The 23991-nt window shown below is 35.6% G+C and overlaps 1 protein-coding gene across 7 annotated transcripts in view; it reads right to left on the bottom strand.

Moving 5' to 3' along the window:
- PPFIA2 (PTPRF interacting protein alpha 2) overlaps positions 1–23991 on the bottom strand; it is a 313295-nt gene that overhangs the window by 190628 nt on the left and 98676 nt on the right. For 2 of the 7 annotated variants that reach the window (XR_008974941.1, XR_008974942.1), the window contains exon 1: positions 14866–15278. The exons of the other annotated variants lie outside the window; for them this stretch is intronic. The gene's annotated coding sequence lies outside the window, so the exon portion shown is untranslated. Of the gene's footprint in view, positions 1–14865; positions 15279–23991 lie in introns of those variants that run through there. 7 annotated transcript variants of the gene reach the window in all.

Here is a 23991-nt window from a genome sequence, read left to right as displayed (position 1 = left end):
ATTTTTCTTTGCTCTGTCTCAGTTCTTGACAGATATGGTTATATCAAAGCTATTTAAAATATTAGACAGAAATTTCCTTCAGCAATGTAAGCAAAGTAAACATATTGTGGAGCAAGTATTCAAATTTGAAAGCACAGCCAATTCTACTACAAATGTAAGTAAACAGTATTTTTAGATGTGTTCTTTAAAGCAAGATTGATCTAAAAACCCAAACTACATCTGTTCTTCACTGAAAACCCCCCTCTTATCATGGTCATATACATAGCATTAGATATAAAAATCAGTGAATGGTGTTTATTTCAGTAGCACAAAGTCATTTTTCCACGTCTATATCACACTCTCTAATATTAGGCAAGAAAGAAATCTGACAACCACACATCAAACCTTGTTATCAGCTTATCTTCACCCATTCTTTTCAGAAGGTGACTTGGATATACATTTTGCATATTCAGATTTGCCTTCCTCCAAATTCGTATACATTGAATACAGACTAATTTTCATCGATAACCTGCTCCTCAAATTTTCAAAATGTAAGAATATGAGCTAAGTTTAAAAACAAAAACAAATGTTCACTCTTAAGCTTGTGGATACTGAAAGTAAGTTTGATTTTACCAGAAATCAGCACATAAAAATCAAAGATAACCCTCCTCAGCTGCCTTCAAAATCTTAGAAAGAGGTACTTTTGGAATAGTTTATATCTTTACGTGGTAGGCAGAGGAGAGTTTGGTGAAACTGTAAGTAGTTTTAATAGTCTGGATAGAGCTTCACAGTACAGATACAGAATATCAAGTGAGATGAATCTTGCCCTGAAAGTAAAGCTAAAATGTTTACATTAGAAAGATGAGTCCTCAGAGGACCCCAAAACACAGACAAATGGAAGGAAGCTCTATTTCCCTTGACTTCTAATCCAAATTTGTTTCTGAGGAAAAACAGACTTGTACCTTCAGTTAGTAAAAAATCTGTCTTAGCTTGCTCACCCATTTATAAAAATTGTACATACAACTGAAATTATTTAACTTTCACAGATCATGCACCAAGACACACATACACTGCGAAGAAAATAATGAGTGCAACAAGCCTGCTAGCTTTCTCTTGGTCAGATAAATTCACAGATGAGTTTGAAGAATCTCAAACCTTAGTTTAGGAAAAATCTCCAGGGCTGTTAATTAAGCACTGTCAGGAAGTAATACAACACTGTTATTTGAAAGAAATTAAGTGGAAGAAAATAATGGGTTTGACTTTCCATTTTTACCCTGGTTTCATGCAAATGTGAGGTGAATATTCAGAGCTAACATGCTGGGTTTTCCCAAATACACAGAACATATGGAATGAAAATGTTTTTATTATTCCTTTAGTAGATTATACCATCCATTCATAGCAAACTCTATATTCAGCTGCTATCTGAATGTGTATTTTTGTCATGTTCACTAAGATGTTAAAAGAGCTGTAGCTATATCAGAACTGTAACTGGAATAAAAGGAGACTAAATGGTGATAAAGCAGCTGGTACACGAAATGAGTGGGACTTAAATTTGAAAATATCCATATCCTTTTTCGTGCAAGATAGAAATGCAATCCAATTTGTGACTTGGATCTTGCATGCTGCAGCTGCCATAGGAAAGTTTCCAGCATATTCTCCAACCACACTATGAGTCCTTCTCACTTATTCTTCTCAAGTTCTAAATGAATGCTCATTGCCTCTGTGGTAAAATCCTCTCTTTAATAAAATCAATTCATGTCCCTAAAATTTTCCTTTTAAGAGAATGGTGATCTTCAAAAGACCTAACGCTATCCCTTTGCTCAACTGCAGACACCTAGGAGATTTGTTAAATTTTTGTTTGCTGAATAGGGAATTACAAGGGATGGTTTCATAAATGGTCACTTGACAAAAGCAGATGCACTTGATCTTGTCATATTTACAGAAGGAGCTGAGTGGGCCAACATACTTAATCCCCTTGTTCTGGTTACCTTTGGGGAAAAAAGATAAATGTGTTTTTTTCAAGTCTTAAAGGTGCTAAATTGTATACTTAATCCAGATTTTCTCTCTGAGGATTTATTGTGTATTTACACTTAGATAAAATGGTATTCCTACATTTTAAGTGAAAGCTGTGAGCCAAAATGAGGGTCATTCCAATATCTCTCTGTGCATCTGACCCTCGGCTCTTCACCTCACAGCTTGAAAATTCACTCTTCATTGGTGGCTGACCAGCTAATAGATCTTTTTTCCCTGGAACTGATATCAAGTATTCCAAAACAGTTTTCTGAAATCTGGTATTCTATGAATACCACAGAAAAGAAACATGAAAACATGTGAGAACTATCCACCTCTACTATATGCTGACTTTCCCCAGCTTCCTTGAGGCTAGAAGTCTCCAAGAGGTAAAAGTCTTAAGGTGAAGTTCATGTCATTCAGATAATAAATGGGAATGATAAGAAATAATTGCCTGCACAGTCAATTCTATTCTGGAAAAATGGAAAGTAAGCTCTCTCTCTCTGATCACCAGGTTTTCTATACAGCCTTACGCAGCAATATTCTGAAAGCAGTCAAACAGCTGAGGAATAAAGAAACTCTATTTGAAGAGCTTCCAACTAGTCACACAGTGTGGAAAACAGATCTTGTACTGTGCAAACATTTTACATATATCATATTCCCACCTATAGGATTAGGGGGCTGATAAAGTCTGGCATAGAAGGCTAAGCTCCTTTCCTGGACTCTATTCCTGTGACATATCAGACACTTCAGCTGCACTTCCACCAGGACATTCAAATTTTATTCGTGAATTATTTTACTCAGAGGCCACACGATAAGCCTTTTGGTGACTGCATCTGTGCAAAGCAAGACTAGATTGCCATACCTTCAGATTTGTCTGGAAAAACACAAATTTTTTTATGAATAGTATCAGTAATTAGATAATGCTCAACACCATATTTAAGTGGTCTGTGACAACTAATGACTGCTACCTAGCTTCATGCTTTCTCAGAGATAATTTTAAACTCTGCCTGCTGAAATCCCTCAAAATTACCAAAAGAACCCTACTCTTAGGAATACTCCTAAGGATTCTTTTAGTTCTCCAAAGATTTATGATATCCTGTCATTTATATCAGATTCCAAAGTGCTATTTTTTCATAGTGAAATATATTTCATTTATTTATGCATACATGAATGTATTCAAATTCATTAGTATATATTTATTTTATATAAAATTTCTAGGGAAAAATATTGAAAAAGTGACTGCAGAAGTAATGGCATAAGAAAGATTTCTCAAGTGCATTTCTCAAATTTTGAAGCGCAAAGCTTTATCAAAACATTTCAGAATAAATGTCAGAAAAAGATAAATCTTCTATAATATCAATTCACAAACATGCCGGAAGTATTGGTCTACATCACAGAGTTTACCTTAAAATAATAATTTAAAAAATGTATATTTAAAAAAGTCAATGTTCTTGAAGGCATAAATAGATCAATTTACTACTGACCCAGAAACTGGTTCAAAACACATGTTGAATTTTCACAACATCATTATGGTACTTCAGAAAAACACCTCTAAACTATTAAAATAGCAGACAAGTCTTGCAATGAAAGCAGCAGTATGAGATCAGCAATTTTCATCATGCTATTAAGCACAGTGACTATGCAAACTAAGGACTAAGCTTTCCTCCATAAATAGCTTATGAATAATAAAAATCATGTGTAATGGAAAGAGAGATGGTTTCAAAGACCTGTTATGAATCTCTTCACAAACCAAAGGTGAGAGAGATGATGAAACTTGTCCTGAAGCTCAGGCCTCCAATGCAGTTGTGCTGCTCAGAATAGGGAAATAAAGCCACAGTCTGTGAAGCGCTTCCATACGTTAATGCTTCTGGAAGAGTAGGAAAGGAAGTGGAGAACTGAGAAACTTAAAACAATGTATTTGCTGTTGGTTGGTTTTGTTTCTTCCTCCCTCCCCCGCTCCATGGTCCCTGCTGATTTCCTTTGAATTTAAGGACGTACTTCTGCATAAAGACTATTTGGCCTATCTGCTAACTTCCAAAATGATACTTGCCAAAAAAATGCATACTAGAACATGACGAAAAGTGTGTTGCTTTAACCTGTAGCTTGAAACTATTAAAAGTCTATGACAAGAAAATTCCTTGAAAGGTTTCTTTTACAGACCAGCTGAAAATTCCCAGACTACCTCAAGCAAGCTACAGTGTTCCCAGTCTGAAGAGAGGACAGTACAAAGTGCTGACATCAGATCTTTATTCGAAGCACAAAGGTTGATGTTGACAATTTTACTCCAAGCAATAGATGTGTTCACGGCTCTGTTTAGTGTAAATTACTACTTTCATTCTTTTGCTGAGCACAGTTTAGCAGATATTTAGCTTTATGTTCCACTGTCCATTACAGCACTAGCCAAGCCATCTAAAGCTTCAGGTCAAGAGAGGCCATGTATGTTTTCAAACTTTATATGATATATTGTATGCATGCATTAACCCCATCTGGAATTCAGGTTCCCAACTACATGAAAGAGAGACTCAATTACTAATGTGAACTGATTTTATAGTAGTATTTTAAATACTAATATAGAAGTATGGTAAAGAAAAGAGGCTTCCATAACTAAATGTCAAAAAAACCTTTTTCTTTGCTTCATCAAAACTTTCCATTAATAATTTTTTATTTGCTCAGAAATGTAACATCCTGATAATAATTTTCTCCACATAATATTTATTTTAGTAATAGAGTCCTAGGAAAATAATAAAACACTGCAAATAGCATGCCTTGGAAAGATTCATCTGAAATGAATTCATGATATTAGACAGTCAACATAGTCTTTATCAATACAGTTAAATTGACAAAGATTAGCTCAGCATAGGGAGGCTTATCTTCCTGGACTCCTTGAGAGGACTATTCTCTCCCAAAATATGATTTAAGACAGAACCCAGCCCTTATTCTGAAGTGCTATCAGAGCCTGCCATTACAGAAATCAAGTCTACATTAGTGTTTCAGTTTGCATCAGTCTGTCTGAAGCAAATTTCTCTATTTTCTCAACTTTCTTTGGTTTTCATCTCTTGAGAGTGCATCTGATGCCTTCCATTCACTTGTGGACATTCAACCAGTAGGACTTGACTAGACCTATTCCAAAATAACCCACCTGGCCTCCACATGTGAATGACACAGACATCAGATCCTCCTCTTTTGTACTAGATATCAGTTTTTATTCTGCCATACTACTTACTAATGGAGCTATTAGCACACATGAAGTATCTTCCCTTACACTCAGTTAAGCTTGCAACAGAAGCACATCTCTATATGTAATCACACCCTCAATGCATTTTCACTGCCGCTGGCATCTCCTCACCCCTCTGCCTTTGCTCAGCACTAACACTGTTCTGGATGATGGGGCAGACAGTCATACCTCACACTGTATCACCATCATGCATGCAGTATTAGAATACTTAATTAAAAAAAAAAACAACAAAATCAGACCTTATTAGACAAAAAGTGAAAAGTGTCATTCCTAGTGAACAAGCACTCTTAGTCATGTAAAACTGTGTAATTCCTTCTTGTGAAAAAAATATAAACAGATCACTTAAATTTCCATGAATAAGTAGTTCTAATTCTTTTGGTGGAAATAGTGAATCCATACCTTTCTCATTTGTTTACATGTCTGAGTGAATCACAGTATCAACTGAATTATGCCAGCTGTCATTTCAAAACAATCTTAGCCTTGTAGTCCTCCATAAATATTATGCTAAACATAGCTGCAAACTGAATACTGAACTGAGCAGGAATTGATGAGGCAAAATAAAATTTATTTACAGAAATCACTATTAAGAAATTTAGTATCAAAAACCTTGTGATGTACATTAACACAACTCATTCAAAATGAAAATACAACCTATGAATAATGGTAAAATTAGAATATTTAGTTTAATCCTTCTATCACAGTAATTTCAAAAAAAAAAAAAGGCATATCTATAGGCTAACAAGTTCCTCAGCAAGAAAGTTTATTCACAATTGTATTGCTTGCCTCCAGTCAAAGGACAGTTCAACATACCAAGTATTTTGCATTGTCCATCTTCCCCTGCTTTTTTGCTTGCCTTAAGACAGATGTAAGAAAGAGAAGAAATCTGCAGGTGGATCACCCACCTCTCAACATCATCAGCTGATGCTGTTGATAATGAAGACTGTATGAGGAAATGTTAAATGAGTAACAGGCAAGCAACAGATCCTCTTGCCTTACAAATTTATGAACTGTGTATAAAAGACTGTGAGCACAAAATGCCTTATATAAAAAAAAGTCAATGCTGTGCTAGTTAGTAATTATTCCATCTATATATAATTCCATTTACTTTTTTTTTAAGTCTAGTAAGTAGTTTCTATCCAACTGTATCTTTCTCTAGACTGTACTAGACATTTCTAAACCCAACATTTCTAAGTGCTGATATACGGTATTTCCAGCTCTTGAAGGAAATCTAATTATCATAGGCTTATCAACTGATGTAGAGGGCAACATTTATGTTCCTACCGCTAACTAATTCAGGCTTTCATACAGTAAAAGCTAGACTGCTATGTGGTTGAAGTTATACTAAAAGCTAGTCAAGATAGCACTAAAGACTTCCAGACAGAACACCCTCTTGTATTAAATACGTTCCTCTACTTGGTCCAATGTGTAGCAAATCAAAGTGGGAGTATGATCAAGATCTGAGACAACTACTAGGAATATATTTTAAATGTACAATGAAATCTGCAAATTACTTAACTTTCCTCCCAGCCAGGGATGGGAGAGCTTCAGCAGTGCTATATAGGAAGACTGGTAATACTCATCAAGGGAAAACCAACATTATTTCCAATAGATTATCACCACAATTTATACAGGAAGTTCAGGACACCCATCTACAGAGGCACAATCTGTGCTCTCAGAACAGGCTATGCCTATATTGTTCTTTTTTTTGCTATCTCACTCTATCCAGCTTGTTTTCATTTAAGAAAATGGACCAATGAGTATCAAACCAAGACACATTATTGTGTAATAACCCTTAGTATTCTTACTCTTCTAGAAAATACCAGTACATTTATTCCTCTAGTTTTTCTATTCAAGTTATGGTAAAAGAAGCCCAAGTTCAGAATCTAACACTGAAAGCACTTCTGAAATTGAGCCAGAAACATGGTTTCTAGCTATGATTCAGAAACCAAACTGTGATCCTATTTCTGGAATAGGAGAAAGCACTCCTATTGCTATTCCTCCCGCTGTCCCCTGCTTATATTGGTCACATCCACTCAGATGCAAAAGAAGCAGCAGCTCTGGTTTAGCCCCAGTGATTCTGTCAGAAAAAGGACATGTACTTTTTGACTCTACTTCATTACTTTGCAAAGTAGAACCTGCCACACTCTGAATTACAGGAATTCTGCATGGGAAAGGTGCATTGACTGCTCTGCTTTCTTACTGTTCAGTTAAATGCTTTTAAGTGGAAAAAATGATTTTGTACAATAGGCAAAGAACCTTAAGCAATGTGTGTTTCCACCCAGAGGAGGATGCAAAGCATCTATAGATCAAACCAGTCAGTTAATAATCACTCATCCTTCCCAGTTCACTGCATGCAGAACAGCATGTTTGGCTGTGTGAAGACCTCATAGCTTCCTTCCAGTATCTGAGGGGGCCTATAAAAGGGTGCTGGGGAGGGACTCTTCATTAGGGACTGCAGTGATAGGACAAGGGGTAATGGGTTCAAACTTAAACAGGGGAAGTTTAAATTGGATATAAGGAGGAAGTTCTTTCCTGTTAGGGTGGTGAGGTACTGGAATGGGTTGCCCAGGGAGGTTGTGAATGCTCCATCCCTGGCGGTGTTCAAGGCCAGGCTGGACAGAGCCTTGGGTGGCATGGTTTAGTGTGAGGTGTCCCTGGCCATGGCAGGGGGGTTGGAACTAGATGATCTTAAGGTCCTTTCCAACTCTAACTATTCTATCATTCTATAAAAACTATCAGACCATTTTATTGACTGGCTAGAAAAGAAACTATAGAAAATGAGGGGTGATGCAGTGCTACTGATTTTTAAGCAGGAGTGAGGATATTTGGTGGCAGTTGGGGCAGTCCTTAGCATGATTTCACTAACCAGAAAACAAGCAGCTTTTCAAAGACACTCCCTGCATCACAGGTGTGGACAGGACTGCTGGTGATGAGGACTTTGTCCTCATCTTGTGGCTCTGATGGCCACAAATCACAATTATTTAGCACAATAGATTTACAAAAAAATACCCTTGTGCAAACAAAATTATCTCTCTACTTAAGGCGCACTGTATTAAATACAGTAATACAGTTTTAGAGCTTTTTAGCCAGACACTTGCATGATGCTCTAATTTTTCTGTCAGCCTGAATAATTCTGTTCCATTTTTGGAGTCCAAGTGCCACACTGTCACGAAAATGATTAAATCTATTAGTTGTTATTATAGCTGATCAACAAATGCTCAGAGTCTCCTCTATTCTATCAAAAAAACAAAACAAAACAAAAACAGCACTACCACATGAAACTTAGTGAAATTTTGTTTGGAATAATATGTTTTAACAGATAAAAATTTTAAATATCTCTACTTCAAACTTTTATAGTTGTTTGAATACAGAGAACATTAATATTTTGGTGTACATTCAGATTAACATTGCATTAGCGTGTCTATATTTGAGCAGAAAAGCTTTGTTCTTCACAAAACAGGCAATAAAAATACATATAACAGAATAAAAATAGTGAATAAGAATAAATATCACTCACTTGAAATGCAAGACCAGCCTTTATTAGCATTTGTCATTTATTTCTGAGTAAAAGAGCCTATAAGCATATTCCTCACACTATTCCTCTGAATTTCCTAATTACCAAAATTATATAAACCCCAGTTTTACAGCTCTAAATATTTCCAAGCTATTTGCAACGCAGATCACTTTATTATTGTCTCCTGCCTTTGACACTGCCCAGACTTTTTAACAGTTTTAGTTTTTGGCTACAGGCTAAAGCACTGGTCCAGCATGACTATTTTCTGTAAGTGTTAACATGTCACAGGTCTTCAAAACCACCTCCCTGTCAGCCTTTCTGCCACTGTTATTATGTATATTCACTAAGTCAGCTTTCAAACCCTCAGAAGTCTACAACATCCTATGTGAACTGTACCACGTTTTGCACACAAACCAAATTATTCAGTTGCCTCCTGTTACAGTTGGCCTTTCAGTGATGTCTACCATCACTACTTATACAAGTTACCATGGACTTGCAGCCTTCACAAAGAACATGCCTCTAGTACTTTCACGTGATGTTTGCAAATAAAAACATACTGTGCTGGTGCATTAAGGAAGAAGAGGAAAACCTTTATTTAGGCAAAACTAAGAGAGAAGTCCCACGCCTGCCAGAGAGTTAATGGAAAGAAATGCCCACATGGTCAGCCAGCTGAAAGGTTCGAGATAAGATCAGATTCCACAGTTCTTAGGTGGACCAGGTGACACAGCTCTGAAAGTACACACAAATTCTTGGCTGTTATCTTTATCTAGTATATAGTATATTTTCCACACAAGCAGTTAAGTCTCCATAGAGTAGGAACAGAGTCATCAAACATGTTTCACAAAAACTTTGTAGTGTTATGAGTGATCACATCAGATACAAGGTGACTGATAACCCATCTCCCTCACCAAAAATATACCTTTTTCATAGTACAGGGGATTTCTGCAAACTCAAAACCTGATGTCTTTGATATTAAATTAGATTGCATAGAAATAGGCAACGCAAAAAACAGTTAGAAAAGTTACGGCCTACTAAACAGAGTAGCATGGCATACCTGCCCAAAGCATAACATAATGATAAATGTATTCTAATAAGTGCAATTATAAATTTTAACAATATACTTTCTCTTACAGAAGAGGCTTTTTGTTTCATTTACCAGTTCCATATAAGAAGATACATGGAAGAGCAATAGGATTACTAAAACATTAAAACTACAAGATAGTATAAAACAGAAGTTCTGGGTAAGTATATATTTCATTTAAACTGTCAATATAGGAATTAAGAGCAAAATTAAGGAGTGCATCTAGTATTTCTTATAGATTATGCTTTTTTCGCACATTTTGTACTAGAAAGTAACATTTCTGTTTGCATTCTGTTGTTAATTCACTATCATTGGACTGTAACATTTAGTCGCTAAGAAATAAAGAGTAGTAATCAGCATCATGGTGATAGATATGTTTTATGTATAGAAACATTTCCCAGTAACCCAGTTTCAAACCTTTGAATATTTTAGGATTCCTCTGCAGATTCAGTAAGAAAGTAATTTTATTTCATAGAATCGTAAAATCACAGAATGGTTTGGCTTGGAAGGGACCTTAAAGCTCATCTAGCTCCAAGCCCCTGTCACAGGCAAAGACACCTTCCACTTGACCAGGTTGCTCAAAGCCCCATTCAACCTGGCCTTGAACATTTCTGGGGATGGGCCACATCCTTGATGTGTCTTAGACATTTCCTTCTGATCATCTGATAACTTTCAAAAACTGCTTTAACTTCCCAAGGTTTCAGAAAAGACCTGTCCTTACTTCATTACTTCTTAGCAAAAAGCATACTCTACTTGTCCTAAGAATTAATTTACAAACCACGAATCTCAACTGACTATAAAATGGGCTAGTATTTCTTTCAGTTATTTGAAAGCTTTTGCTTTACATTTATGGAAAATGTTACTACATACTGTTGATTTTACAGCTAAAATTGTGGCTGGATACATGAGACAGCGTACTGCCACAATATGAGTGTGTTAGTCTTTCTCTACTGCACATGCCTAGTTCCTAAGTTCTGCCTATTGGCAACCACTTTTATCCCTCATTTAAATCTGTGCTTTAGATTTGTGCTTAGCTTAATAATTGAAAGTTACAAGAGTAAAAATATACTGTTCGTACAAATACCTCGGGTTTTGTGGTTTTGGTTTGGTTTGGTTGGGTTTTTTTTTCAAAGATACTGAAACAGAAAAAAATACTCTTTCAATTTCAAATTCTGGTGCAATAAACATTGTGTACAATGTGAAGATGTTTTAAATATTTAGTTGTGCAAATTAGTATTCAATTTATAAGTGCAGAAACTAATTTAAGAAAACAAAATATTTACTGGATATGATAAACACCAAGGTAAGTTTAAGTTGCTTTTAAATGATCAAAGCAGTATTCCACAGCTTTCAAATATGAAATCTGAACTGTCAAAATTAAGTTCCTTTGTGTTATGCTTTCATAAAAAAGGAACCACTCTCCAGTTCTCTATAAATTCAGCTTGATTAAAAAGTCTTTTTTCAAAGCATCATTTCCCATTTCATAACCAATAGCCAAGTTAAAAATAACTCTTTTCTAATCAATCCTTTTCCAACTGTATCATTATTTTACGCAAATAACCACTAAATATAAGTGAACTATAAGACCAACCAGAGAGTGCGGTAATGTTACTACTTGGACTTTGATGTTTACAACGTTCATGAAAGATAGATACATGCTCACCATTGGACTGTTGGCAAACTAATTTATCCCCATAGAATAGCAGAAATGCCAACTTTTTATCAACATTGAAGACAGAAGGAAAATCACTTTCTGTTATACAGCTGCTGAAGTCTGCTAAGGTTGGCACAAGGAAATTGAAATCAAAGAGATACTGAAATACAAAGCATTAAACTTTGGTAATGCCTTGATAATTTTAAAATTAAATCTTGTTCATAATAATGTTACAACTCCTTCCCTTCATAGATCATATAATTGCTTTATATGACCTCTCCTATAATTTTCTATTTTAATTGTTTTTATCAAGCAGAGTCTAGGGATCAAAGCTTAAGCTTCTTTTAATTATAGCAGGTGGTTCAGCAAATATACTGAACCAAACCATGCTTTCACCATTTACAGAATTTCAGGACCGATTTTCTGAGCAGGACAAAGGTACTAGGAATTTTATAGTTTCTAGGTAGTTGCAGATATAATGTAGTTCTCAAATTCAATACTTTTTCTGAACACTAGGTGTCCTGGAGGCAAAAGAAGCTGATACAACAAAGTGGGAGAGAAGGGGGAGGTGAAAAGAACTGTTTAATTATGTTGTGTCATTGCAAGTGAAAACACAATTTTAAACGGTGCAATTATTTGTCAAGAAATTCCTTGTTAATTTGATCTACTAAAAATAAAGTTCATCAGGTAATAAAATCTCTGAATTCAAAAATTTATAGCAGACTTCTGATTTCAATTAAACTCATAAAAAGAACAGATTTATAAAGTTGATTTTAAATCATATTATTAAAAACATTTGATTAAGATTTTAATAAATGCTCAAAAAATTGTAGAGATATCCACTAATTATGGTTCTCCCAGCCCAAGTGCTCTGCTAGATGCATCTCTGTATGTCCATAGAGGCCAATCCAGTCTTATTTCCTAAGAACAGCAGTGAAATGCCAATAATAAAGTTACAAGTTGCACACATGCTTTCTGCTTCTTTCAGTACCATTTTTGTTGTTGAAAGAATTAGTATGTTGCAGTTTTGAATCAATGTACAATTAATTCAGCAGCTTTCAATCATTACATCAATGTAGCTAAATGTAGCAGCTAAATCACTCATTACCCTCTATCAGTCAGATGTATTCAGTTTTAAAAACTCTAGACATTAGTTTTGCTAAGATTATTTTTCAGACATTTAGGTTAAATATCAGTATATATATATTTCAAATTAAGAACCATTAAGCCGTCCCATAACTTCGCAAACTATTTAAGTGAGATTCTCTGTCTCAAAGAGATTACAATGTAACATATAGAAACAGTAACTAAGCAAAAGGTGAAAGTAGTTTAAAGCAGATCAAAACAATTAACAAGTCATATGAAGTCCTTCTCAGCAATTATTGTATTTGTAAGCAAAGACTGAAGTAACTCAAGCGCAAAAGAGAAGATACCACAAACATGGTGGTGAATAGCTAGGAAGCAAGGAACAACAAAGGAAGACAAGACAAGAACTGGAAAGCTGCTTCACATGGATATCTTTATACTTCTGTTGTGGTTTAAACAACTTCATATATGCAAACAAATACATAGAAGAAAAAATTTTCACACAGGAAAACATCACAGGAAAATATAGCCTGTTTTGGTTGATTTTTTTGTGTGTTTTTTTTCTTTTTTTAAGTTTTCCCAGGATTCTTTAGCACTGATGACAGCAAGCTGTTCTAGAACTCAAACACAGACTGTCCTGAATTAGCAGCTTTACATTCCAAGGTCATTTAAGTCTACATTGTTTGTTAAAGTATCCAGAACACAATAGAAAATTCAGTTATATTTACTGTCCCCTCAGCTTATAAATCAGCAGAAGAAATAATTTTTAGAAGACAATTTTTTATATGTTGGATAATGCCTACAGTAATCACAGAGATTACTAATAGCAACAATACATACTGTAATAAAGATTATATACTTCATTGTTAGCTCTTACTTTCATGAAGTATGAAATAATAAAATAGTCAATTTAGTATCACAATCAAGCATCCTAATTTTAGTGACTATTTTGACATGCTCAGAAGGAATACCTGATGTCAGGAACTGTGCTTAAGAGCATAGCTACAGGAGGCTGTACATAATATTTAGATGTTAGTGTGTGAGAAAAGTAGTCATGCTGTAGAGGAACAGGCCTGGGGCATTCATGTCTCTGAATCACTGCCAGGATCAGCAGATCATCACTGTTAGGAGGATGCCACTCTTTCTGCACAGCCCTCAACTATCATTTGACATCACTGTAAGGAAGGCAAGACAGTACAATTAAAAACAATGGATTAAAAGAAGTCAAAAATGAAATGCAGCTATTGGACCCAGAGAATGGGGTACCTGTATTTTGTGGAAGAAGTTTGCCATGCATTTAATTAATTTTAAATTGCCTCAGATAGTTTGCTCTGATAGTACACACAGGATATGTTACATATTAAAGACATCACTCCACAATAGCATAAAGTAACAAAAAAGACAAAGCCATCACACAATCATGAGTGGCAAGGTTATTTAAATCCTAAGTGTATCAGAGGCTGAGCTGAAAAAGCTATTGCCACTTTACGTAGTGGAGTGTTTGCATTGCCCTGCTGGGCCAGAGTGCTACAAGGAGCAGCCGGGGCAGAAAGGTTGTGGGGTTTATTATTGTTAAGTCTTAATACAGGATTACATAGTTTTCCAGAGCCAAGGCACTGAAGATTTCTTTTGATTAAATGCTACTGAAAGATGGTTTTAATTAGACTGCTTTGCACACTGGATTTAAAGCATATAATAAATTCTTAAATTTAGCTAAGCACACAGGCTTATTTACCTGAATGAGGCAAAACTTGGCTTAAAACTGAGAACCTTAAAAGTCCTAACAATATATTCTGCTGTTCTGTCAATTGCACATGTATGGTTACTATCCACATGAATCAAATTAAGCGTCAGCGGGTATGAAACTACATTCAGAATCAATATAAAAAAATCCAAACAGGTCCAACATTCAAAGTTCTAAAAATATTTTTCTGTATAATATGAATTTGGAATTTCTGATAATGCCAACACAGTGCTCATCTGAACTAAACAGACAGAGAGTGTGGGTCCATCTAAGGACTATAAATCTAATGAATTGTAAGATGGTATTATTATTGAGAAAGAAAATCAATAGCAAAATCACTGTGCATGAAATTCTATGTTTGTTTAGGAATAATCTACATGCTGATATTTTTAAGTCAGCAAACTTATTCCGATGATAGTGATTTCTTACATATTTTCTCTTATCAATACAAAACTAATTAACACATAAGCTTCTTAACCTATTAGCTACTCTTACTCAAAGTTTACCTATCATTCAAGTACCATGAAAAATCCTTTCAGTTTTATTAAAGTTCACTTACCTGAAAAGTATAAAACCGGGTCCCATTAGGAGGATGCACTTTAGGAGAGGCAGAGACAGTGTTCATATCCGAGAATATCATTTCTGGTCACACGCACAGTACAATCCACAGAGAGCTACAGATGCAGAGTGCTAAGCTCGGAGATAAATCCTTTCATACATTTAGGGAGGAAATTGTACCAAATGCAGTCTTCCCCATCAGTTCAGATGTACAGTGACAGTGCTTTGAATTCCCCACTCCTACATCTGTGAGCTAAACTGTAAGGTCATTGCTCCCTGACCTCTAGTTCAGCTAGCCCTTCAGAATGTGTGCAGTGAATAAAAATCACAAATGCCAAAGAAAAGAGAGCTAGAACCTACAGTACACGAAGCTTGTGCAGAATCTGGCAATGCTTTGGACCTGCCCATCTGTTCTCAGTGATAATCACCTCCCTCCACCACAGCCTTGCAAAGTGATTATGCTAAGCATCCCAGTTAACCAATAACACACGGTTTCATTTTGAGCAAGCATGCACAGTGAAAAACAGAGGACCTCTTCTGACTAACCTGAAGCATGCCTCGCATTCAGTTTATAGCTCTATTTGATAACAATGACAATTTTATCATTTCAGTTGCTGACAGCAGAGTTAACACATAGCAACTTGCTTTAAATAACAGAAAACTCGTTGGGTTTGGTTTTGTGGGTTTTTTTGTATTTTGACTGTCTTGCCTAGATAAGAGTGTACTGCTTTCTAAATTGATATTTTTTACATTTCTTAATTTTTTGATTCTACTACAGACTGCAGATAGGGGTAAATAAACATCTGTGAGACTGTTAACAGAGCTACAGTCAGTTTAAATATAATACATATTATAAACCTCTTTTTTCTTATTCTTTTCTGTTTTCTCAGCTTCAGTCTGAATCTTTTTTTGAAAGGTTTTCCTAACTAAATATGAGTTTGAAGTTTTATTCTGAGCCTTACTGTGCTTCACAAAGCTGCAGACCTACAGCTTAGCTTATTAGCTATACACAATATCTTTTTAAAATTTATTTTGTAAGGTCAATAGTACTTGTGAACACCTGCATCAAATGTTCAAAAAGCAGTCACTGCATTTTTTCTTCACACACAGATCGTTTGAACTACAGGAAAACATTAAAGGAAGTAATATTCAAAGAACTTGACTCATTTTTGCAGAAAAAAATAAGTGTTCCATTTACAAGAATTGAAAAGTAAGGTTTCAGTAAAGTGTAAAAAATGTAAAGTGGTTAGAAAACTAACTTTACCTGTTCTATCAAGCACTTTGTATTTTATTCATAAGGTTTAAATGAGAGACAGAGAAACCACTTAAGAAATGGTGCTTTCAAAATGAAATTTGTCAAAAATCTAAAAAGCCTGGTGAGTCGCAAGGCTGCCTCTGGTTTTTATTCTATCTTAATGCTTTTAGCAAATGAAGATAATACAGTTTCTAAAGTAAAATGACTACGAAAGGAGTTGGGATAGATGCAGAGGTACCTGTCTGTTTAACTGTGTACGCCAGTGTGGGACATACCACAATAATCACATTTTGTAAGCCAGAGAAAAAATCCTCTTAGATCCATGTCTAACAATTTCTCATAATCATCATCACACTGCTTCTATAACACTTACTGAATCAAAGCAAAACTATTGTCTGGAACATTTTCTTGAGAGATAGACCTCAAATTAAAGATTATTCTCCACTTCTTCAGTAGTCTTCCAGAAGATCTAGATGCTAATATTCAGAAAGGGGCCCTTCAACTGGTCAAAGGAAAATACCAGATTATTGGTAATCTGAATATAGAATCTTTCTTCCTTAGGTGACAAAATTTACGCTTAGAAGAAAATACCAACAGTAACAAAAACCCCAACATCCCTCTCACCCTGTATGTAAGTCCCAACAAACACATCTCCTTAGCTAATCGATGTAGATCTGGAGAAAAGGCATGACATTAAAACTGTTGTTCTCTCTCTCCAATAACTTTTGACCTCATGAAAAAATGTTCCCAGTAACAACTATAAATTTTTTCAGGTCTCTGAAAAACAAACCACCCCATATTCTTGCAGGATTCTCATGGAATCAGAATGTAATTTTGATGTACCACTCAAACAGCTTGAAAACATTTGTGAAAAACAGTGATTTTCTGAAAAACGTGAAACCAGCCTTCTCTCAGGACGTGGTTAGAGCATAGGTAAATTCAGTAAAGTATGAACAGATGCACAGCAGCATGTGTGTTCACAATTACAGAGACACAGACATATTTCAGAAAAGCCAGCAGCCCCAAAGCTGGGATTCAGCAATCTCCTCAGAACACAGAGCTGAAACCAGGTCTCCCATGTCTAATTGAATGCTACAACCACTAAGATGGGTATCAAACAACATAGCAGAAAGTGGAACAGAATGAAGAAAACTGAACAGACCCAACAGGGCAAATGGAGAAACAGACCTACAGACCATAAGTACAGCTCAGTGACAGAAGTAATCCCTATTCAAATACTTGCTCCAATGAGTCTTCCAACGGATGACTTAATTATTCCATGAAGTGAAAGATTTGTAGTGGAGGGAAAAAAAAATCTTTTATATGAAAAGAAATCCTGCATGTTTAAAACTACGAGGCATGGCAATGCTCCTGAGATGGCTTTACTTGCAATTACTTTTGAATGTAAGAGTTACCAAGCTCTGAACCTATATTGTATGTGTTATGCTGACTTCACATTTTAATTAGATATCCCTCTCCAAAACTTTCAGTGTGGTATAACTGTTCTTTTTTGATGTGAGGCCTACTACTTTTATACAGTAGATACAAAAATGTAGATAAATGTTAATATATGTATATATATATGAATTAAAAAAAAACAGTAAGTTACACATCAAAAAGGGAATCTTTTATCTACTTATCTACTTATCTACTTTTATATAGTAGATACAAAAATATAGAGAAATGTTAATATATGTATATATATATGAATTAAAAAAAAACCAGTAAGTTACACATCAAAAAGGGAATATACATATATATATTTTATATATATGTATATAAAAATATATCAGACCATTATGTGAAATATCTTGAAAACTGAGAGACACTAATACAAAAACTTGTATCTCTGTCAGCAGAGATGGACAAACGCACTTTTAATATGCTAGTGCTTGTGTGATATAGTTTTTCTTCAGAATATGTAGTGCAATAGAAAAGCAGATGTTTTGAGTTAAGATTTAAATCACCAGCTCATATTAAATTAGGTGAGTTATTACCCAGAAACATGGACTTTTTATCACATACTGTTCTCATTTCTGTTTCTAGCAGGGAAAACCATGTTACAGAAACACGCCTTCCTCCAGGATCAGGGACAGTGTGTGATTTTCAGAACATTAGAGAGCTTTCACATTAAACCTAGACCACATCACTTTTACTTCACAGACTCACAGAAACCCTACTCAGCTTCCAAAATCTACAGTCCTGTACTTGAACTGATGTTTCTTTAATATCTGCGGTTGTAGACATTGATATAGAGGGAGTATCATACAATATATTAGTCATCTGGCTAAAATTCCCTAAATTTGCTTTAAACTGAAATACGTTAATATTTAAAGAATTCTGATCTGCAACTATTAATGGCTGAAATGATGTTAAACCTCTACCACAGTTCAAACAATAGATCCTCAAATTGCATATCAAATTGCAGTGAATATCTTCACAAAGTCACACATCATGTCTAACTGTTCACCACATCTGAACTAATTTACAATTCCTTTTAGCTCATTTAATGAAGTTCTACACCAAAAGCATTTCCACTTTTTCCATCAAAAAAGCTACACAAGGACCTGACAAATGAACATACTTCAAAGAATCTATAAAACTCATACATATCAAGTCTTAGAAACTAACCTTTCCCAGTTGGTACGGCTCCCAGAAAACCAAGTGGGAGGGAGAATTAAGGAAAATTAAACATAATACAAGGAATTTTTTTGTTCACTTTCAGCTTCCTGGTACAAATAGAAAATCATTTTAGAATGGAAGACTCGTAGAAACAGATCAGCTTATCGTATTGAGAAATAAAGCCTATTATTCATCCCATTTCTGTAATTAAGAGATTATTATCAACATTTCACAACATTGTTCTTTGTTGCTTCGTACCTTGAATATACAAATACCAAAGCTTGTATGCAAAGTGTATCTTAGAAAAGCACTTAAGTATGTACTTACGAGCCCTATTTTAACTTCGAATATATTGATTTGTGTAACCTATGAATGCAAGTACACTGCAGAACAAAATTATCTTCTGTTAGCTGTATAAAGTGTAGGTCAGCAATAGTAAAGGATAAAGCATGCCCCAACCTATGTATTCTGTATGATGCTTCACTTTCAAGCACAAGAACAATGACTGAAGCTTTCAGAGGAAATGCAAAGATGAATGCAATTAATTTTTTCAAGTACCCTTGCTCTGTTGTAAATACTGGGACATTTTACCAAGTATTGCAATTATTTTGAAAAAACCTGAGTGAAGTGACTATCAACTAGTGAACTTCAAACTTTCATAACTATTTTTTTTTTAAATAGCAAACTTCACAATTAAGTTTTCTAACGCTAACTATCTCTGTGCTATAAAAGGTCAATGAAATTAGTCACTGATTCATTAGCTAAGTGAGTTTATAAATGCAGGAGCTAATCCAGAATACATTTTCTACAACCTATCAAGTATGCAGTCCCTAATCAGCAATCATAAAATGCAACCACAACAGAAGTAAGTCCAAAAGACACAATGCCTGATTTTTCTGTTGTCGTGGTTTAAGCCCAGGCCATAAGTCAGCCACTTACTCACTCACTCCTCCCTTTTCTTTCCCCCCCCCACCCAGCTCCTGGAGGGACAGGGAGGAGAATCAAAAGAATGTAAGTCCCACAGGTTGAGATAAGAACAGCCCAGTAACTAAGGTATAACACAAACCACCGCTGCTACCACCAATAATAATAATGATAAGGGAAATAACAAGGGAAGAGAATACAATATCACCTGTCGATACCCAGCCCGACCAAGCAGTGAACCAGCTCTTTCGGGTAACTCTGTTACATCCTGGGCATGATGTGCTGTGGTATGGAATACCTCTTTGGCTAATTTGGGTCAGGCGTCCTGTCTCTGCTTCCTCCTGGCTTCCCCTCCTCCCTGGCAGAGCATGAGACTCACAAAGTCCTTGGTCAGACCAAACATTTGAGCAGTAACTAAACCCATCAGTGTTATCAGCATTGTTCCCAGGCCAAAAGTCAAAACCACACCACTGCACCAGCTACTAAGAAGGAGAAAAATGACTGCTACTGCTGAACCCAGGACAGCTGTTTGTTTGCTGGGCAGAAGCAAAATTCCCCTTCCTCTTGCACAATCGAGACAGGCAATTGCTGACCACAGTCAGGACACCTGTACAGCACTGGCTACAATATTCTAGCCATCATAGGTATGAGAAATTAGTTCTCACACTCTCAAGATTTACTGATTAAATAGTTCCTTATCTGACTTCCTTTCTGCATAGTTCAACAAAGCTGGGATGAAATATCTAAAGTACCATTCTGGTTTTCTTTAAACACTTTAACCCCTCAGCACTGGATCTGTATTTCCTCTATTAAACTTGATCAGTAAATCAAGATTGCATACAGAAGCTCATTAGGTAACTGAAATGAATCTGATATAAACACTGATTTTATCTATTTTTAAGTTATGCATTAATGACAGTGATTCACTGAGTTAATCTAAAAAAAACCTGAATGAAAACATAAAACTTGAATATAAAGAAGTGTTCTGGATATTGAGCACAATGTGAGAGTTAGAGGAGGAGAGGATGGCTGAGTTGCAAGAATGTGTAATGAAACAACAAAAGTCGAGGAAAGATCTGTACCACAAAGTTGTATCTTACCTGATTTGAAAAGATACATGCCTTTCTCCGTGACTTGTGCTTCAACTGCTCAAAGCACAGATAATAAACTACATTTAGTACACAACCAGTGTCCTCTGCCGTTCACTTTGATGCCAGGAATGACCATATTTCTGTTTTGTTACATAAATACATATTTCATGAAAAGTCTTGAGACTCTTTGGAATTAAAGACACTTTTTCATGTAGAATCATAGCAGTGACTGCATTTATGAGCATTTTTAATAAAATTCCAGTCAAATCTAACATTAACTCTTGGTGAATCAAGACCAAAGCCTCCAAAATAATGTGATCCCAGATGGTAGCAAAGAAATGTGAAAACAATTAGCTTGCTATTTCACCCTGCGTCCTATCACTTAGGTATCACTTTTGTTATTTACATCCTTTAAGTTGTTCGGATTGTAACATTACACACAGTTACTTGGCAAAGTAAGAGTAATTTCTTACCAGTAAATGTAGCATCTAAATCACATAAATTATTGCAAAGGATCACAGTACATTAAGAGTGAAATTATGAAAGAACATTAACAGATGATAATCATTGCCTATGTATCATCATTAGCAGAAAGGTTTTTTCTTTTTAAGTGAACATCTTACATTATATGCCTTATCATGAAGTTAAAAATAGGATGAGAGCTTATGATAGAAAACTGAAAGAAGATACAAGTTTGAGATAACGTGCTCAAGCACTACAACAGCACAGCCTCTCCTTCCTTCAAAAAATATTTTTGCTTCCTAATGGTATTATTTTATTCATTTTCATCCTATTAATTTATTTTATACTGATCCTGCAGTCTTTACATACACTGAGATATATCCTGTTCCACAAGTATAAGAGCTATTCAGAGAGAAAATACTAATGAAAATGAGCAGCAGAATTATGTTTAGATGATAAAGGAAACCTTGTGCCAAGACAATTGTCTTTGTCATTTATTTCTGGTTTTGCTCCATCTGGTAAATAGCTTTTGTCTGACTGATGCAAGTTTTTAAACTGGTCCTTTGAGTAAGAACTTAAAGAACTGAATCAAAATCTAAAATTCACAACTGATTAGTCCCATATTTTACACAGAAACTGGGAATACTCGAGTAAGGATTGTGAATGTCAGTAGGCCTTTGCAAAAGAAATGTTTGTTTTCTTAATTAAAATGTCATCATATTTCCACAATGTCAGCGAATATATTTCTGAATGAACATAAACTGGAGAAACATGGATAACCAGAACTAAATCCACAAAACTTCATGAACATGACTTCTTTCATACTGTGCAAGTAATGAAATATTACTGATGTTCTTGCAGCTAACTAGATGTTGTGGGTTAAAACCAGTCAGGCAGCTTACTCACTCACTCCCCCCCTTCTTGCCCTCCCCCTACTCCCAGAGGGACAGAGAGGAGAATTGAAAAGAATGCAACTCCCAAGGGTTGAGATAAGAACAGTTTGGTAACTAAGGGTATAACACAAATCACCACTGCTACCACCAATAATGATAAAGGAAATAACAAGGGAAGAGAATACAACACCTCAGCACCAGCCAACCGATAACTCGCCCCCTCAGCCCGACCAAGCACCAGCAGATACCTCCTCCAACCCCACAGTCTACCAGCCCTTCCAGGTAATTCTCAGTTACATCCTGGGCATGATGTGCTGTGGTATGGAATACCTCTTTGGCTAACTTGGGCTAGGTGTCCTGTCTCTGCTTCCTCCCGGCTTCCCCTCCTCCCTGGTAGAGCATGAGGCTCACAAAGTCCTTGGCCAGACCAAAACATCAGTGTTATCAGCTCTGTTCCCAGGCCGAAAGTCAAAACACAGCACTGCACCAGCTACCAAGAAGGAGAAAAATGACTGCTACTGCTGAACCAAGGACACTAGATCAATGATTCTGAATGGGATTACAACCCTTGGAATGGGAATCTGCTACAGGACTGCTGAAGGGAACAATATTTACAGTTATACTTCTAAAAGCAGTAATTAATTTGGTTGTTTAATTGAAGATATCTTTCATCTGATTTTCAAGGATGCTCAGTTTTTCAATAGCCTCTCCAAGTTGCTTCAGCCCTGCTGATGCTATTACGTGTCATTTTGAGCATCAGGTCTCACTGTTGTACACATAACAAGCCAGGCACTTGGAGTGACTGCAAGTTTGAAAACCTCAGACCCGTGGCTCCCACTCTATTCACAAAATGTAGTCTTCTACAGATGATACAAAATTCCTATTAATAGCTAGTGAAAAGCAATCAAACCTTCTAGCACTTTCCTGTAAGTACATACCACAAATCAGTAATAACATATTAGCTTGAAAAGACTTCAAGACATTGCTATAGTGAATGCCTCTTCATTGTCATACATACAGCCTTATAAACGGTCATGGTAGAAAGCAGAAACAGCATCTCTTCTAAAAATATATTCGATTTCTTCTGCACTTGTCCTTAACCTCTTGATGCCATTTTCCCTATCAAAAGTGCAGTGGGAGTGTTTGTGTATTGACACTGTCTAAAATTATCTTTCCAACACAGAAAAGATATGGGATTATAAAACAAAACAGTCAATACTGTCCTGCGGGCAAATGGCTGTTCCAGCTCTTGACTCAGCAGCCTCCCATTTCCCCTTACAAGCTATTATAAAAATATAGAACAATCCAGCAACTACATACCTATTAAGTAGAATCAAACTTAATGCATTTCCCTGGGCAGAAAATTATGATATACAAATGCAGTTGAGTACTTTTCCAGTACTAGGAAATGTGAATTCAAATTTTTATTTATTTCCTTTTTAATTCAGACTTGGGCAACCATAGAATATGCTGTGGTGATTAATGCTGATTTAGTGTTCATTTTCAATTATCATATTTATCTTCCTGAAATTCTGTAAAAAAAGGTAAAAGGCAACAATTTAAAATCGTAATTTTCCTGATCTTTGGACTGAATGGCCTCAAAACATGCTAAATCCCAAAAAAAGGACTTTCTAAATCTTAATCTTCATAATAGCCATCTTTATCACAGTATCACAGTATCACAGTATGCTAGAGATTGGAAGGGACCTCGAAAGATCATCTAGTCCAATCCCCCTGCCGGAGCAGGAACACCTAGATAATGTTACATGTTATGCTTTACTAAACACATTTTGGGGAAAAAAAAAAAGTAGTATATAATATAAAGTATCACAGTATTTATAAGACATAAGAAAAATAACAGTATTTTTTCTTTCCTTTCT

Source organism: Pezoporus wallicus, unplaced genomic scaffold (assembly GCF_028554395.1).
Source record: "Pezoporus wallicus isolate ANWC-B61680 ecotype Strahan unplaced genomic scaffold, APGP_CSIRO_Pwel_v1 contig_5069, whole genome shotgun sequence".
NCBI classification, from domain to species: domain Eukaryota; kingdom Metazoa; phylum Chordata; class Aves; order Psittaciformes; family Psittacidae; genus Pezoporus; species Pezoporus wallicus.
The sequence above is the reverse complement of the archived record's forward strand: the minus strand, read 5'-3'. Positions and strand labels throughout refer to the sequence as shown.